The sequence below is a fragment of the Bufo bufo genome, chromosome 1, assembly GCF_905171765.1.
Source record: "Bufo bufo chromosome 1, aBufBuf1.1, whole genome shotgun sequence".
In the NCBI taxonomy this organism is placed as follows: Eukaryota; Metazoa; Chordata; class Amphibia; order Anura; family Bufonidae; genus Bufo; species Bufo bufo.
Window position 1 is genome coordinate 229,616,313 of NC_053389.1, and position 16,901 is coordinate 229,633,213.

Consider the following 16,901-nt stretch of genomic DNA (forward strand, 5'->3'; position numbering starts at 1 on the left):
ACAGTGTGCTCCTCTACATAATACCTCATCTAAAGTGTGCCCCCTTACATAATACCTCACCTACAGTGTGCTCCCCTACATAATACCGCACCTACAGTGTGCTCCCCTACATAATACCGCACCTACAGTGTGCTCCTCTACATAATACCTCATCTACAGTGTGCTCCCCTACATAATACCGCACCTACAGTGTGCTCCCCTACATAATACCTCATACACAGTGTGCTCCCCTACATAATACCCCATCTACAGCGTGCTCCCCTACATAATACCGCACCTACAGCGTGCTCACCTACATAATACCGCACCTACAGTGTGCTTCCCTACATAATACCGCACCTACAGTGTGCTCCCCTACATAATACCGCACCTACAGTGTGCTCCCCTACATAATACCGCACCTACAGCGTGCTCCCCTACATAATACCTCATCTACAGCGTGCTCCCCTACATAATACCGCACCTACAGCGTGCTCACCTACATAATACCGCACCTACAGTGTTGCTCCCCTACATAATACCGCACCTACAGTGTGCTCCCCTACATAATACCGCACCTACAGTGTGCTCCCCTACATAATACCGCACCCACAGCGTGCTCCCCTACATAATACCGCACCTACAGTGTGCTCCCCTACATAATACCGCACCTTCAGTGTGCTCCCCTACATAATACCGCACCTACAGTGTGCTCCCCTACATAATACCTCATCTACAGTGTGCTCCCCTACATAATACCTCACCTACAGTGTGCTCCCCTACATAATACCTCATCTACAGTGTGCTCCCCTACATAATACCTCACCTACAGTGTGCTCCCCTACATAATACCTCACCTACAGTGTGCTCCCCTACATAATACCTCACCTACAGTGTGCTCCCCTACATAATACCTCACCTACATTGTGCTCCCCTACATAATACCTCATCTACAGCGTGCTCCCCTACATAATACCTCATCTACAGCGTGCTCCCCTACATAATACCTCACCTACAGAGTGCTCCCCTACATAATACCGCACCTACAGTGTGCTCCCCTACATAATACCTCACCTACAGCGTGCTCCCCTACATAATACCGCACCCACAGCGTGCTCCCCTACATAATACCGCACCTTCAGTGTGCTCCCCTACATAATACCATACCTACAGTGTGCTCCCCTACATAATACCTCACCTACAGTGTGCTCCCCTACATAATACCTCACCTACAGTGTGCTCCCCTACTTAATACCTCACCTACAGTGTGCTCCCCTACATAATACCTCACCTACAGTGTGCTCCCCTACATAATACCTCACCTACAGTGTGCTCCCCTACATAATACCTCACCTACAGTGTGCTCCCCTACATAATACCACACCTACAGTGTGCTCCCCTACATAATACCTCACCTACAGTGTGCTCCCCTACATAATACCTCACCTACAGTGTGCTCCCCTACATAATACCGCACCTACAGTGTGCTCCCCTACATAATACCTCACCTACAGTGTGCTCCCCTACATAATACCTCACCTACAGTGTGCTCCCCTACATAATACCTCACCTACAGTGTGCTCCCCTACATAATACCTCACCTACATAATACCTCACCTACAGTGTGCTCCCCTACATAATACCTCACCTACAGTGTGTTCCCCTACATAATACCTCACCTACAGTGTGCTCCCCTACATAATACCTCACCTAGTGTGCTCCCCTACATAATACCTCACCTACAGTGTGCTCCCCTACATAATACCACACCTAAAGTGTGCTCCCCTACATAATACCTCATCTACAGTGTGCTCCCCTACATAATACCTCACCTACATAAAACCTCACCTACAGTGTGCTCCCCTACATAATACCTCACCTACAGTGTGCTCCCCTACATAATACCTCACCTACAGTGTGCTCCCCTACATAATACCTCACCTACAGTGTGCTCCCCTACATAATACCTCATCTACAGTGTGCTCCCCTACATAATACATCATCTACAGTGTGCTCCCCTACATAATACCTCACCTACAGTGTGCTCCCCTACATAATACCTCATCTACAGTGTGCTCCCCTACATTATACCTCACCTACAGTGTGCTCCCCTACATAATACCTCATCTACAGTGTGCTCTCCTACATCATACCTCACCTACAGTGTGCTCCCCTACATAATACCTCACCTACAGTGTGCTCCCCTACATAATACCTCACCTACAGTGTGCTCCTCTACATAATACCTCACCTACAGTGTACTCCCCTACATAATACCTCATCTACAGTGTGCTCTCCTACATAATACCTCCCCTACAGTGTGCTCCCCTACATAATACCTCACCTACAGTGTGCTCCCCTACATATTACCTCACCTACAGTGTGCTCCTCTACATAATACCTCACCTACAGTGTGCTCCCCTACATAATACCTCATCTACAGTGTGCTCCCCTAAATTATACCTCACCTACAGTGTGCTCCCCTACATAATACCTCATCTACAGTGTGCTCTCCTACATAATACCTCACCTACAGTGTGCTCCCCTACATAATACCTCACCTACAGTGTGCTCCCCTACATAATACCTCACCTACAGTGTGCTCCTCTACATAATACCTCACCTACAGTATGCTCCCCTACATAATACCTTTTCTACAGTGTGCTCCCCTACATAATACCTCATCTACAGTGTGCTCTCCTACATAATACCTCACCTACAGTGTGCTCCCCTACATAATACCTCACCTACAGTGTGCTCCCCTACATAATACCTCACCTACAGTGTGCTCCTCTACATAATACCTCACCTACAGTATGCTCCCCTACATAATACCTTTTCTACAGGGTGCTCCCCTACATAATACCTCATCTACAGTGTTCTCCCCTACATCATACCTCATCTACAGTGTGCTCCCCTACATAATACCTCACCTACAGTGTGCTCCTCTACATAATACCTCACCTACAGTGTGCTCCCCTACATAATAACTCACCTACGGTGTGCTCCTCTACATAATACCTCACCTACAGTATGCTCCCCTACATAATACCTTTTCTACAGTGTGCTCCCCTACATAATACCTCATCTACAGTGTTCTCCCCTACATCATACCTCATCTACAGTGTGCTCCCCTACATAATACCTCATCTACAGTGTGCTCCCCTACATCATACCTCATCTACAGTGTGCTCCCCTACATAATACCTCATCTACAGTGTGCTCCGCTACATAATACCTCATCTACCGTGTGGCAGGCGCAGCACTATGAAGTGCCTTTTGCGCTGTGGCATTAGGAGAATTTTGATATCTTTGACTTTTAGTCTAACCAGACTGTCTATTACTATGTAATTCCTCTAGCGCCATTCTATGGAAACAGTAGGTCTAAAGAGCACACCAAATGCTTGAAATAACTTCTTTATTAACTTCAACTTTTCTTCATATATAACACTGCCGCCTCCACAGCAGATCGTCCATGTACATAACACGTGTTGAAAAGATATAACAAAATGGCGGTATGCATAAGATGGTGGTTCAACTGTTTAATCTTGTCATTCAACATAAAATGGTGGATATATTTCTCTCTTCAGTATCTGTACTCTTTAAATTATTTAAGCACTTTATGATCTCTCTGAGAGGTATATCTGAGATTTAACAGAGTTCTACTTGCTTAACTTGGTTTGCAGTTTGCTCTATACAATTGCTTATGATCTGGTATGAGCAGTTCGCAGTTTGTATGCAATTTGTATGGTGGAACTGTAAGTGAACACACATAACTGGTTCAGTATACAGTTCTAATTACTACATTAACAATAGGAATATTATATAACTGTTATAAATAACTATTTTGGCCTCTCTGCTTCCATAAAACATAGCTCTTAGTGGAGTGAATTTCTGTTCAGCTCCTCTCCTCTGGTGTATAATGATTCCAGCTAGGGTAATTTCCCACACAGGCTGTGATTGACCAAGACTCCTGCTCAGTTACAACAGTTTAACTCTTGCTTTCTGTTTCTGTTGGGTCATTGAGCTTACCTTACATTCATATAATGAATCTTAAAAGGCATATTATCTTTTCTGCTTCTGTAAACAATATATAACTGTTACATGACATCCAAAAACATGAAGTCACAGTAAATAACTCTGCTTTTGTCTTTAACATATAAACATAGGAACTGTATTAAGGTTATTGGAAGCTGTATAAACATATAAGCTATATTAGCAACCCAGGGCAGGTCTTAGCTGGCCAGCTACAGTCCCACCAAAATTACCTATAATTCTATGCTCTTAGTGGTAGGACTTAAACATAAATTTAGGGAATTTTCCATCAGGTTCTCAACACTCAAGTGTCTTTTATTACTCTCAAGTTTTGCAAGTCTCTTATCCAACTCTCCCACCTTGGCCTCAAATTTTCAGGTATGGGCTTGTCTCATCCCAACTTCTGTCTGCATAATTCTTGTAGTATTTCTCTTGCTCTGAGGATTACTGGTGCCAAGAATCCCAATGGATCATATATAGAAGCCACTATGGAAAGAATGGTACGTCTAGTTGCAACTTTCTTTTCTATAGATACTTCAAAAGAAGAACTTGTAATTCTCTACATTCCATCCCAATCCAAGTACGTTCTGAACTGGAAGATGATCATAATTAAGATCTACATTCTTCATTGTTGATGCACGTTCAGAGTCACTGATGGATTCCAGTACCTCTCTGTTGTTTGAGATGAATTTGTGAATGCGCAGGTTTCCTCTTGCGCATAACTCTTGGCTTTCTTTCACTAGCAGATTCTGTGGACTCTAGACTTATAAGACCATCAGCTGCATAAAAGTTTTTCTTCAGAAAATTTGCAGCTGATGGGCAATCCTTTTCATTCTGATTGGCCAGGTACTTCATACCATAATTAGTACAACCTGGAGACGATGCTGCTCCAAACAAGTGTACTTTCATTCTGTATTCTGCTGGCTCTGTATCTGTATCTCCGTCCTCCCACCATAGGAACTTCAGGAAATCTCTATCTTCATTCTTCACATGAAACTGGTGGAACATCTTTTCAAGTCACACATGATTGCTAAGGGATACTTTCTGAATCTACAGAGTACTCCAGGCAGAGTGTTTGTAAGATCTGGTCTTTTTAGTAGATGATCGTTCAATGCAACACCATCATACTTTGTTGAGCAAATACTATTCTAATATTATCTGGTTTCTTTGAGTGGTAAACACCTTGATGTGGGATGTATAACACTTCTCCTTTTGGTTGGTTATTAACTTTCTCTGGATGCCTTCCATGAATTTCAAATAATCCTGCTTGAGTTTGGGATCTCTTCCCATCCTTTTCATCAAACATTTCAATCTTGCTAGGGCAAGATTTCTGTTATTTGGCAGACGAGGTCGTTCTCTAAAAAGGTAAGGGCATTTCAAGATGACCTTGTTGATTCTAGAGGAAAGTATTCAGCAGAGTGTGCACGAACTTTATGTCTTCTTGGCATACACTGTTTTCTTTAGAACTTATGTCTGCAAAGTCGGATTCAAGGATCTTGATTACTTTTGCTGGACTTACAGTTGGTAACTCTTGGACAGATATTCGATGACACAATCCTGTCTCCTGTCTAGAGTTTGCGATCTGCTGTTTTCCAACAACACCCCATCCAAGATCAGTTTGAACAGCGTAGGGTTCACCCTTTCCTCTTGTGATTACCTTTCGTGGTACCAAGGCTTCGAAACAATCACAACCTATCAACAGTCCAACACCAAACTCCTTTAGCGGGGACATTTCATGAGATATGACAGATAGGTGCTCCCATTTATTGGCTGTTTCACAGGTAGGTATGCGATCTCAATCTAGAGGTATATCGTCTTTTGTATAAGCTGGAGGTAGATCTAATGTGTCGTTTGAATGTAGTCCTCTAACTCTCAGTCCTTTGACCCTTTGACTGTTCACTAATGTGTCTCTCCCCGTCATTTTGGGGAGTTTGAGCTTCACTGGTTTTGTAGCCACTTGTAATTTCTTGCAGATTTCTTGATCAATGAAGGTGACGTCACTCTAGGTATCCAGTAGCGCATAGGCGTATACCTTCTTGTTCATCCTTTTAGGATTTGAAATGCACACTGGTACAACGATTCATATGCCGTTGCTTTCTCCTTCCCTCACTCTGCAAGAGAATACCGATACATTCTCTCCCTTCTCAGTATCTTTAGGTATTGAGGATTTATCTTTCTTTGGACATTTTTCATGTAGTGGTGTAGGATGCCGTCTTTTGCAAATGCTGCATGTGGCCTTTTTCTTACACTCCTTAATAACATGGCCTTTTCTTAGGCATCCGAAACACAGTTGGTTCTCAAGTACAAACTTTTTCTTTTCATCTGGGGACTTCTTCAATTGTTGGCACTTGTGTATGGAGTGGTTCTCTCCACAGAACATACATTTGAAGATAGTCTGAAGATTTATTGGTTCTGTCTCTACTGATCCCAGTAGTGATTTTGAACTTGCTTTTGTAGCTGGGCCTTTAGCTGCTGTGTTGGTTGCAAAGCTAGTTGCTCTTGCACGTCTTATCTCTCTTGCAGGCCTTTCTTCTAAGGATTTTAAGACGTAAGATAATGTTACTGGATTACATGCTATCCATTCTTCCTTATTGATGAACTCAAAAAACTCTTTAAAAAGTTCTTACCTAGATCTAACTGCTTTGTCACATAGCAATTCCAACTAAAAGCCACTTCTTTAGGTAGCTTAGTTAGCATCCTGTGGTTTTCTAGATAGTCGTTCAGTACTTCTAGTACTTGAACATGTGGGATGGCATTGCTGTTCTTTAGGACCTATTTTAGGCCAGTTATTCAGTTTCTCTCTAAAGGCTCTTTGTACCAAGAAAGAAAGACCATATCTTGCATTAAATTTTTCCCAAACTTGCTTGTAGGCTGCTTTCCTCTTTTCTATAGAAGTTACCTTCAAGAACTTCCTTGGCTTCTCCACCAACATATCTCTGAAGGTAGAATAACTTGTCAACTGGTCTGAAGCATTGATGCTCAATGATCATCTTAAAACTTGCCTTCCACTCTATAAACTTCAGTACGTCTCCTGAAAATACAGTAGGTTCCGGAACGGGAAGTCTAGCTAGGAGTGTTCCCTGTGGTCTTGCTGGGACAATGGTTGTAACACTCTCCTGCGCATTGCCATGATATCTAGGAATAGAATCATCCGGTTCTATTTTCTCACTTAGTTCTGAATTAGGAGAGTCCCTTTCTTCATCTTTTCCGGTAGAGATAGAGGGTAAATCCACACACCTTTTTCTTAACACTGGACTAGGCCTCTCTTTGTCTTTCTGAGCAGGGATGGAAGGATAATTGACTTATTTCCTCACTAAGCGCTGGAGATTTCCTTCCATTCTCCTGGGAGTATGTAGGAAAGTAGGAGTCTGCCTCTTCACTTAGTACAGATTTGAACCTATGACTACTCTGATTCATATCCTCTTCGTGTACTCTGAGTCTGGCTTCTATGATCTTAACTTCTTTCTGCCTTTCCAGACTTTTCGTTTGTTGGCACTGTGCTTCCATTTCAGCTTCCATCTGATGGCGCTGTGCTCTATTTCAGCTTCCATCTGATGGCGTTGTGCATCCATTTCAGCTTCCATCTGATGGCGTTGTGCATCTTTTTCAGCTTCCATTTGATGGCGATATGCCTCCATTTCAGCTTCCATCTGATGGCGTTGTGCATCCTTTTCAGCCATCAGTTGGCTCTGCGCCTCGATGGCAACTTCCATTTCAATTTCTGCTCTCTTGACAGCAATTTTTCAGCTAATTCCTTTCTTTTAGCTGAAGTATTTGAGAACTCTGATATGTGGGTAGCACTTCTACTAGCAAAGGAAGTCACACTTGAGATTGTGGTACCACCTAAGGATTTAGCATAGTCTCTCATCAAAAGCTTGTTCATTCTACTTCTTGCTTTAACTTCATCATAGTTAGCTGCAGATGATAGTTCTCTCATGAGCTTTACTAAATCTTTAGTGACTGCAGTACATGTGTCCATGTTCCTTACAATATCCTGGGAAGGTGACGTAGATGACCACAGTTTGACATATGCTGCCATAAGCTCTGATTCAGATTCTTCGACCTTCTCTACCATATCACTCAAGTTCCTTTTTATACTTTCTTGTTTTAGTTTTACACGAATGCCTCTAATGTATAATTTCCATTATCAAACATTCTGGGGAACTTTTTCTTTTTCAATGCAGCTTCTTGCTCCAAATTTTTCAGCATTTTTGGGGTCGGTTTTCTGGCACGTGATGAACGTATTTGTTCATCTGTTTGGGCTAGATTTGTTTGAAGCAAGACTAATGCAGCATCAGACTCTTCTAACTCAAACAGGTTCTCTTGCTCTTCCCCCTCTACTCTATCTTTCTTTGTATCCTGTAACAGTGGCATGGTAATACTAGGCTCAGACATTTTACTTTAAATGCTATAAGAATATTAGGATGCCTTTCACTTTAAATGCAATATTAATAAATGCAGAAATAAATTACTTTCCCTTTAAATGCAATAGCGATAAATGCAAGCAATAAATGACTTTCACTTTAAATACTTTAGAGTCCTTATACTACAAAATGTCCTTTGTTTTACTTTAAAGTCTCTTATTCCTGAACATAAAAATGTCTCTTTATGCCAAAACCTATGTGCAATGATAAGTAATAAAAGGAAAGCTCTGATCTTATTCTGAAGAGCAGGAACAAATGTCAGTCTTAAAGGAGACGTGTCCTTTCTTGATGTGTTGCGATGCTCTGTGCAGACTTGCGATGATCTGTGACGACGTGATGCTCTGCGCTGTCTTGCAATGCTTTGTGATGACTTGCGATGCCCAGGCTTGGATACACTGCTGCAGGCTTTGGGCCTAGTGGTGGGAAACTAGCTGGCTGCAGTACGTGGCTTCTTCGTGGATAGCGGTGCAGGCACTCTAGCTCTGGACTTTGGCCTCCCACCATGCGTCTCTTTCTCTCTCTAGGGATAGCAGGAGGGTTGGCGCTCTTTCTCTGACTATTTTGCCTTTGGTGTTCTGCCACTTTAAGAGTCGGCTGCAATTTGCCTAACACACACGTTCTATGGCCTCTATGGTTATACCGCAGTTGCTGCGCAGCGGTATATGCTGGCGCTCCGTTGCTCTAATGGGCTCTTTACTGTGCAAGTTGAGGAGCGCTATCTATTCGCCCTCTGAGGGTAATAGTTCCACTGTGGCAGGCACAGCACTATGAAGTGCCTTTTTCACTGTGGCATTAGAAGAATTTTGATATCTCTAACTTTTTAGTCTCACCAGACTGTCTATTACTCTGTAATTCCTCTAGCGCCGTTCTATAGAAACAGTAGGTTTAAAGAGCACACCAAATGCTTGAAATAACTTCTTTATTAACTTCAACTTTTCTTCATATATAACACTGCCGCCTCCGCAGCAGAGAGTCCATGTACAAAACACGTGTTGAATAAAGTATCACAAATGGTGGTATGCATAAGATGGTGGTTCAACTGTTCAATCTTGTCATTTAACATACAATGGTGGATATATTTCTCTCTTCAGTATCTATACTCTCACTTTAAGTTATTTAAGCACTTTATGATCTCTCTGAGAGGTATATCTGAGGTTAACCAATAGTTCTACTTGCTTAACTTGGTTTGCAGTTTGCTCTATACAATTGCTTATGATCTGGTATGAGCAGTTCGCAGTTTGTATGCAATTTGGTCGCAAATTTGTATGGTGAAACTGTAAGTAAACATACATAACTGTTTCAGTATAAAGTTCTAATCAATACATTAACAATAGGAATATTATATAACTGTTATAAATACTTATTTTGGCCTCTCTGCTTCCATAAAACATAGCTCTTAGTGGAGTGAATGTCTTTTCAGCTCCTCTCCTTTGGTGTAATGATTCCAGCTAGGGTAAATTTCCCACACAGGCTGAGTGTAAGATTGGCTGTGATTGACCAAAACTCTTGCTCAGTGTGAGGCTGGCTGTGATTGGTCTTACCTGCTGCTAAGTAACAACAGTTTAACTCTATGCTTTCTGTTGTTTCTGCTGTGTCATTGAGCTTACCTTACATTCATATAATGATCTGTGATGATTTGTGATGCTCTGTGCTGTCTTGCGATGCTTTGTGATGACTTGCGATGCACTGGCTTGGATACACTACTGCAGGCTTTGGGCCTAGTGGCGGTAAACTAGCTGGCTGCAGTACGTGGCCTCTTCGTGGATAGCGGTGCAGGCACTCTAGCTCTGTACTTTGGCCTACATTAACAATAGGAATATTATAGAACTGTTATAAATACCTATTTTGGCCTCTCTGCTTCCATAAAACATAGCTCTTAGTGGAGTGAATGTCTTTTGAGCTCCTCTCCTCTCGTGTAATGATTCCAGCTAAGGGGAATTTCCCACACAGGCTGAGTGTAAGATTGGCTGTGATTGACCAAGACTCTTGCTCAGTGTGAGGCTGGTTGGGATTAGTCTTACCTGCTGCTCAGTAACAACAGTTTCACTTTATGCTTTCTGTTGTTTCTGCTGTGTCATTGAGCTTACCTTACATTCATATAATACATCTTAAAGGCATGTTATCTCTTTTGCTTCTGTGAACACAATATATAACTGTTACATGACATCCAAAAACATGAAGCCACAGTAAATGACTCTGCTTTTGTCTTTAACATAAAAATAGGAACTGTATTAAAGGTTATTGGCAGGTCTAGCTATATAAACATATAAGCTATATTAGCAACCTAGGACAGTTCTTAGCTGGCCAGCTACATACAGTGTGCTCCCCTACATACCTCACCTACAGTGTGCTCCCCTAAATACTACCTCACCTACAGTGTGCTCCCCTACATAATACCTCACCTACAGTGTGCTCACCTACAAAATACCTCATATACAGTGTCCTTGCCTACATAATACCTCATCTACAGTGTGCTCCCCTACATACCTCATCTACAGTGTGCTCCCCTAAATACCTCATCTACAGTGTGCTCCCCTACATAATACCTCATCTACAGTGTGCTCCCCTACATAATACCTCACCTACAGTGTGCTCCCCTACATAATACCTCATACACAGTGTGCTCCCCTACATAATACCTCATCTACAGTGTGCTCCCCTACATAATACCTCACCTACAGTGTGCTCCCCTACATAATACCTCACCTACAGTGTGCTCCCCTACATAATACCTCATACACAGTGTGCTCCCCTACATAATACCTCACCTACAGTGTGCTTCCCTATATAATACCTCATCTACAGTGTGCTCCCCTACATAATACCTCATACACAGTGTGCTCCCCTACATAATACCTCATCTACAGTGTGCTCCCCTACATAATACCTCATCTAAAGTGTGCTCCCCTACATAATACCTCATCTACAGTGTGCTCCTCTACATAATACCTCATCTAAAGTGTGCTCCCCTACATAATACTTCATCTACAGTGTGCTCCCCTACATAATACCTCACCTACAGTGTGCTCCTCTACATAATACCTCATCTAAAGTGTGCCCCCCTACATAATACCTCATCTACAGTGTTCTCCCCTACATAATACCTCATACACAGTGTGGTCCCCTACATAATACCTCACCTACAGCGTGCTCCCCTACATAATACTTCACCTACAGTGTGCTCCCCTACATAATACCTCTTCTAGAGTGTTCTCCCCTACATAATACATCATCTACAGTGTGCTCCCCTACATAATACCTCATCTACAGTGTGCTCCCCTACATAATAAATCATCTACCGTGTCCTTGCCTACATAATACATCATCTACAGTGTGCTCCCCTACATAATACCTCATACATAGTGTGCTCCCCTACATAATACCTCATCTACCGTGTCCTTGCCTACATAATACCTCATTTACAGTGTGCTCCGCTACAGCATACCTCATACACAGTGTACTCCCCCTACACCATGCAGCAAGACTTTAACCCCTTAGGGACGCATGACGTACCGGTACGGCATGTTTCCCGAGTCCTTAAGGACCCATGACGTACCGGTACGTCATGGGTTTAAACCGCGATTGCGGCAGGGGTTAATCGGGACAGGATGCCCGCTGAAATCATTCATAGAAACATAGAAACATAGAATGTGTCGGCAGATAAGAACCATTTGGCCCATCTAGTCTGCCCAATATACTGAATACTATGGATAGCCCCCGGCCCTATCTTATATGAAGGATGGCCTTATGCCTATCCCATGCATGCTTAAACCCCTTCACTGTATTTGCAGCTACCACTTCTGCAGGAAGGCTATTCCATGCATCCACTACTCTCTCAGTAAAGTAATACTTCCTTATATTACTTTTAAACCTTTGCCCCTCTAATTTAAGCGGGGCATCCTGTCACAATTCAGCGGGCATCCTGTCACAACACCCCCCCCCCCCCCACGTCACACTGCAGGTGAGTCCCCTGTAGGTGAGTCCTTAGGGGGTTAATACACAGTGTATCCCCCCCTACACCATGCTGCAAGTCTTTAAAACACAGTGTACTTCACCTTACACCATGCCGCATGTAGTTATTACACAGTGTACTTCCCTTACACCATGCTGCAAGTCCTTAATACAGAGTGTCCTCCCCTTACACCATGCTGGAAGTCTTTAATACTCAGTGTACTTCCCTCTACACCATGCTGGAAGTCTTTAATACACAGTGTTCCTCCACCTACACCATGCATGTAGGGGAGAACACTGTAGATGAGGTATTATGTAGGGGAGCACACTGTAGGTGAGGTATTATGTAGGGGAGCACTCTGTAGGTGAGGTATTATGTAGGGAAGCACACTGTAGATAAGGTATTATGTAGGGGAGCACACTGTAGGTGAGGTATTATGTAGGGGAGCACACTGTAGGTGAGGTATTATGTAGGGGAGCACACTGTAGGTGCGGTATTATGTAGGGGAGCACACTGTAGGTGAGGTATTATGTAGGGGAGCACACTGTAGATGAGGTATTATGTAGGGGAGCACACTGTAGGTGAGGTATTATGTAGGGGAGCACACTGTAGATGAGGTATTATGTAGCGGAGCACACTATAGATGAGGTATTATGTAGGGGAGCACACTGTAGGTCAGGTAGTATGTAGGGGAGCACACTGTAGATGAGGTAGTATGTAGGGGAGCACACTGTAGGTGAAGTATTATGTAGAGAAGCACACTGTAGGTGAGGTATTATGTAGGGGAGCACACTGTAGATGAGGTAGTATGTAGGGGAGCACACTGTAGGTGAGGTATTATGTAGGGGAGCACACTGTAGGTGAGGTATTATGTAGGGGAGCACACTGTAGATGAGGTATTATGTAGGGGAGCACACTGTAGGTGAGGTATTATGTAGGGGAGCACACTGTAGATGAGGTATTATGTAGCGGAGCACACTATAGATGAGGTATTATGTAGGGGAGCACACTGTAGGTCAGGTAGTATGTAGGGGAGCACACTGTAGATGAGGTAGTATGTAGGGGAGCACACTGTAGGTGAAGTATTATGTAGAGAAGCACACTGTAGGTGAGGTATTATGTAGGGGAGCACACTGTAGATGAGGTAGTATGTAGGGGAGCACACTGTAGGTGAGGTATTATGTAGGGGAGCACACTGTAGGTGAGGTATTATGTAGGGGAGCACACTGTAGATAAGGTATTATGTAGGGGAGCACACTGTAGGTGAGGTATTATGTAGGGGAGCACACTGTAGATGAGGTATTATGTAGGGGAGCACACTGTAGGTGAGGTATTATGTAGGGGAGCACACTGTAGATAAGGTATTATGTAGGGGAGCACACTGTAGGTGAGGTATTATGTAGGGGAGCACACTGTAGGTGAGGTATTATGTAGGGGAGCACACTGTAGGTGAGGTATTATGTAGGGGAGCACACTGTAGATGAGGTATTATGTAGCGGAGCACACTGTAGATGAGGTATTATGTAGGGGAGCACACTGTAGGTGAGGTAGTATGTAGGGGAGCACACTGTAGATGAGGTAGTATGTAGGGGAGCACACTGTAGGTGAAGTATTATGTAGAGAAGCACACTGTAGGTGCAGTATTATGTAGGGGAGCACACTGTAGGTGAGGTATTATGTAGGGGAGCACACTGTAGGTGAAGTATTATGTAGAGAAGCACACTGTAGGTGCAGTATTATGTAGGGGAGCACACTGTAGGTGAGGTATTAAGTAGGGGAGCACACTGTAGATGAGGTATTATGTAGGGGAGCACACTGTAGGTGAGGTATTATGTAGGGGAGCACACTGTAGGTGAGGTATTATGTAGGGGAGCACACTGTAGGTGAGGTATTATGTAGGGGAGCACACTGTAGGTGAGGTATTATGTAGGGGAGCACACTGTAGGTGAGGTATTATGTAGGGGAGCACTCTGTAGGTGAGGTATTATGTAGGGGAGCACACTGTAGGTGAGGTATTATGTAGGGGAGCACACTGTAGGTGAGGTATTATGTAGGGGAGCACACTGTAGGTGAGGTAGTATGTAGGTGAGCACACTGTAGGTGCGGTATTATGTAGGGGAGCACACTGTAGATGAGGTGTTATGTAGGGGAGCACACTGTAGGTGAGGTATTATGTAGGGGAGCACACTGTAGGTGAGGTATTATGTAGGGGAGCACACTGTAGGTGAGGTATTATGTAGGGGAGCACACTGTAGGTGAGGTATTATGTAGGGGAGCACACTGTGTTCTGTCTGCATTCGTATGTATGTCGTATTTAGCAGAAAAAAAAATGGCAATGTGAAGCCGGCTGTCACACCCCATCAGATACTTACCCCTACCCTGTGAATAGGCAATATGTGTATATCTTGGGACAACAGAAATCCACAGTACTCCTCAGTTGTGAAGATTCCGTTTTTTTTTTAACCAGCAGCATACAATGCGACGTTTCGACCAATGCTGGTCTTTATTAAGCAGAGAATCACATAAAGTGTGCCCTAAATAGTGAGCCCATAGGTAAATGTGAATACTCCCTCCCCTAAAGTGGGTGTATGCCATCACAGATTTCATATTCATATAGATTACAATACTCCATAAGTGAATATTTATATTGTGAATGCTAGGTAGCAATTGAAAGCCACACTTACAATTAGCTGAAGTCCATGTGAGATCCGAAGGGCTCTCCGGCTAAAGCCTCATTCACACTTCAGTGTTTCACAGATATGTGCTGTACGTGTTCTCCACGGACAGCACACGTCCCCATTCATTTTAATTGTTTTTAGCACAGATGCATGCTTTATTTTGTCTGTCTTCACGGATCCATCACTCCCATTATAGACTAGGCGTCCGTGAAAACCACAGATGCCATCAGTGTTGCATCCGTGTTTCATGGATCATTAGGAAGAGATGCTTTGAAGATTATTTTTCAGCTGTTCAGTGTCAGTGAAACACGGATGCAACACGGACAGCAAAAAAACTGACACACGGACCCAACACGGATCCTTCACGGACAGCTTCATGGGTGCATCACTGACCACCTGCTCATGGATTTTAGCACGGACACGGACGTGTGAATGAGGCTCAAGGCATAAGACATGCCTGTGATCGGCGCGCTCTAACTAAGACAGCACATGCGCCAACCGGCGCTCATGTATGGCGTGCATTGCGCTGCAGCCAATAGGCGAGCCAGACGTCATTGAGTAGGAGGACGTCTGCAGTTGCGCAGCTAGAGAGATTACAACAGCAGCTTTCCTATGTGCAGTGTGTTGTCCAATGAGATTATAGTTAACCTATGGCATCATTAGTTTTTGGGTAAGATTCATTATACTGAATCACCTGATTATCAGCAATTTATTGATGCCTATAGTATTGTCAAAGAGGAAAGGGGGGGGGCCTCTAAAATTCCAAGAGAGAGTATTTGAGTCTGGAACACATCAATAAGTATTAATAAAGTTGCCACTTGATTCAGGGCTATCCTTTGGAGGAAGTAGCCATGGCAACCAATGTATAAGACAAGAGGGCTCAAAAAAGCTATATCACTGTACAGATTGTCAGGTTTTGCCCTATTCTAGGACTACCAATAGGCTGGCATAATCATTTAGATGACCCCCAGCCACATCCAGGAGTCCTAGTTGTTCTGAGGTCCTCTTGGGTGTGTGATCACCATTTAGGTGACCCCGAACCTCATGTGGGGGTCTCAGTAGTCATTTATACGACTCCTAATGTACCCAAAAGGGGTGTGGCTCACAATAGTGAGCATACCCCCAATGATGTACACTATCTGTGAGTCCTAGTGGGTTTGCGTAAGACATCCCCTGGAGGATCATTATTTAGATGACAGGCCTGCGGAGGGTTATGGCAACCCAAACATTCATTCTGGCAACCCCATTCAATCTGTTATTAAATAAAGGTAACTCACCCTCTGTCTGAGGAGTGCTGTGCATTTTTTTCTATACTTCTTATGCGAAGGGACCCCCAGCCAGGATCCTTATCTGTAGGCACCAAGTCTGAAATTGGACCTAACAACTAGGTACCGTGATTACAGATTTTTTTCCCACATGGCGATTTGTAGTGCTGCTTATTCTCCATTATAGATATCGTGGGACAACCCCGTATACAATATTATCTATAATATCGCACTTTCATGTAATGACGTGTCATATACGTGGAGGAGGACTATACAATGTTCATGTTTGCTGGGGGGGGAAGCAGCTCTACCATTTTTCACCTTCCTGACCTTGGCTATTTTTGCAAATCTGACGTGTCACTTTGTGTGGTAATAACTTTGGAATGCTTTTACTTATGTAAGCGATAAGAGAATGTTTATTCAATCGTGACACATCTTACTTTATGTTAGTGGCAAATTTAGGTTTACTCTGAGTGTATTCAAATTTTTCATAAGAAAATACAAGAGGCTCCAGTAGTAACATGTAAAACTAACAACTATCCAAGTAACTCAAAACCGGCAACAATAC

The 16,901-nt window shown here is 43.3% G+C and overlaps 1 long non-coding RNA gene across 1 annotated transcript; it reads left to right on the top strand.

The window, feature by feature from the left end:
- Positions 1-6,435: 6,435 nt before the first annotated feature.
- On the top strand, positions 6,436-16,548 carry LOC121004141. Its single transcript, XR_005779669.1, has 3 exons — positions 6,436-6,447; positions 9,408-9,410; positions 16,425-16,548. It is a non-coding gene; the product is annotated as an uncharacterized LOC121004141 (long non-coding RNA).
- The last annotated feature ends 353 nt before the right edge of the window (positions 16,549-16,901 follow it).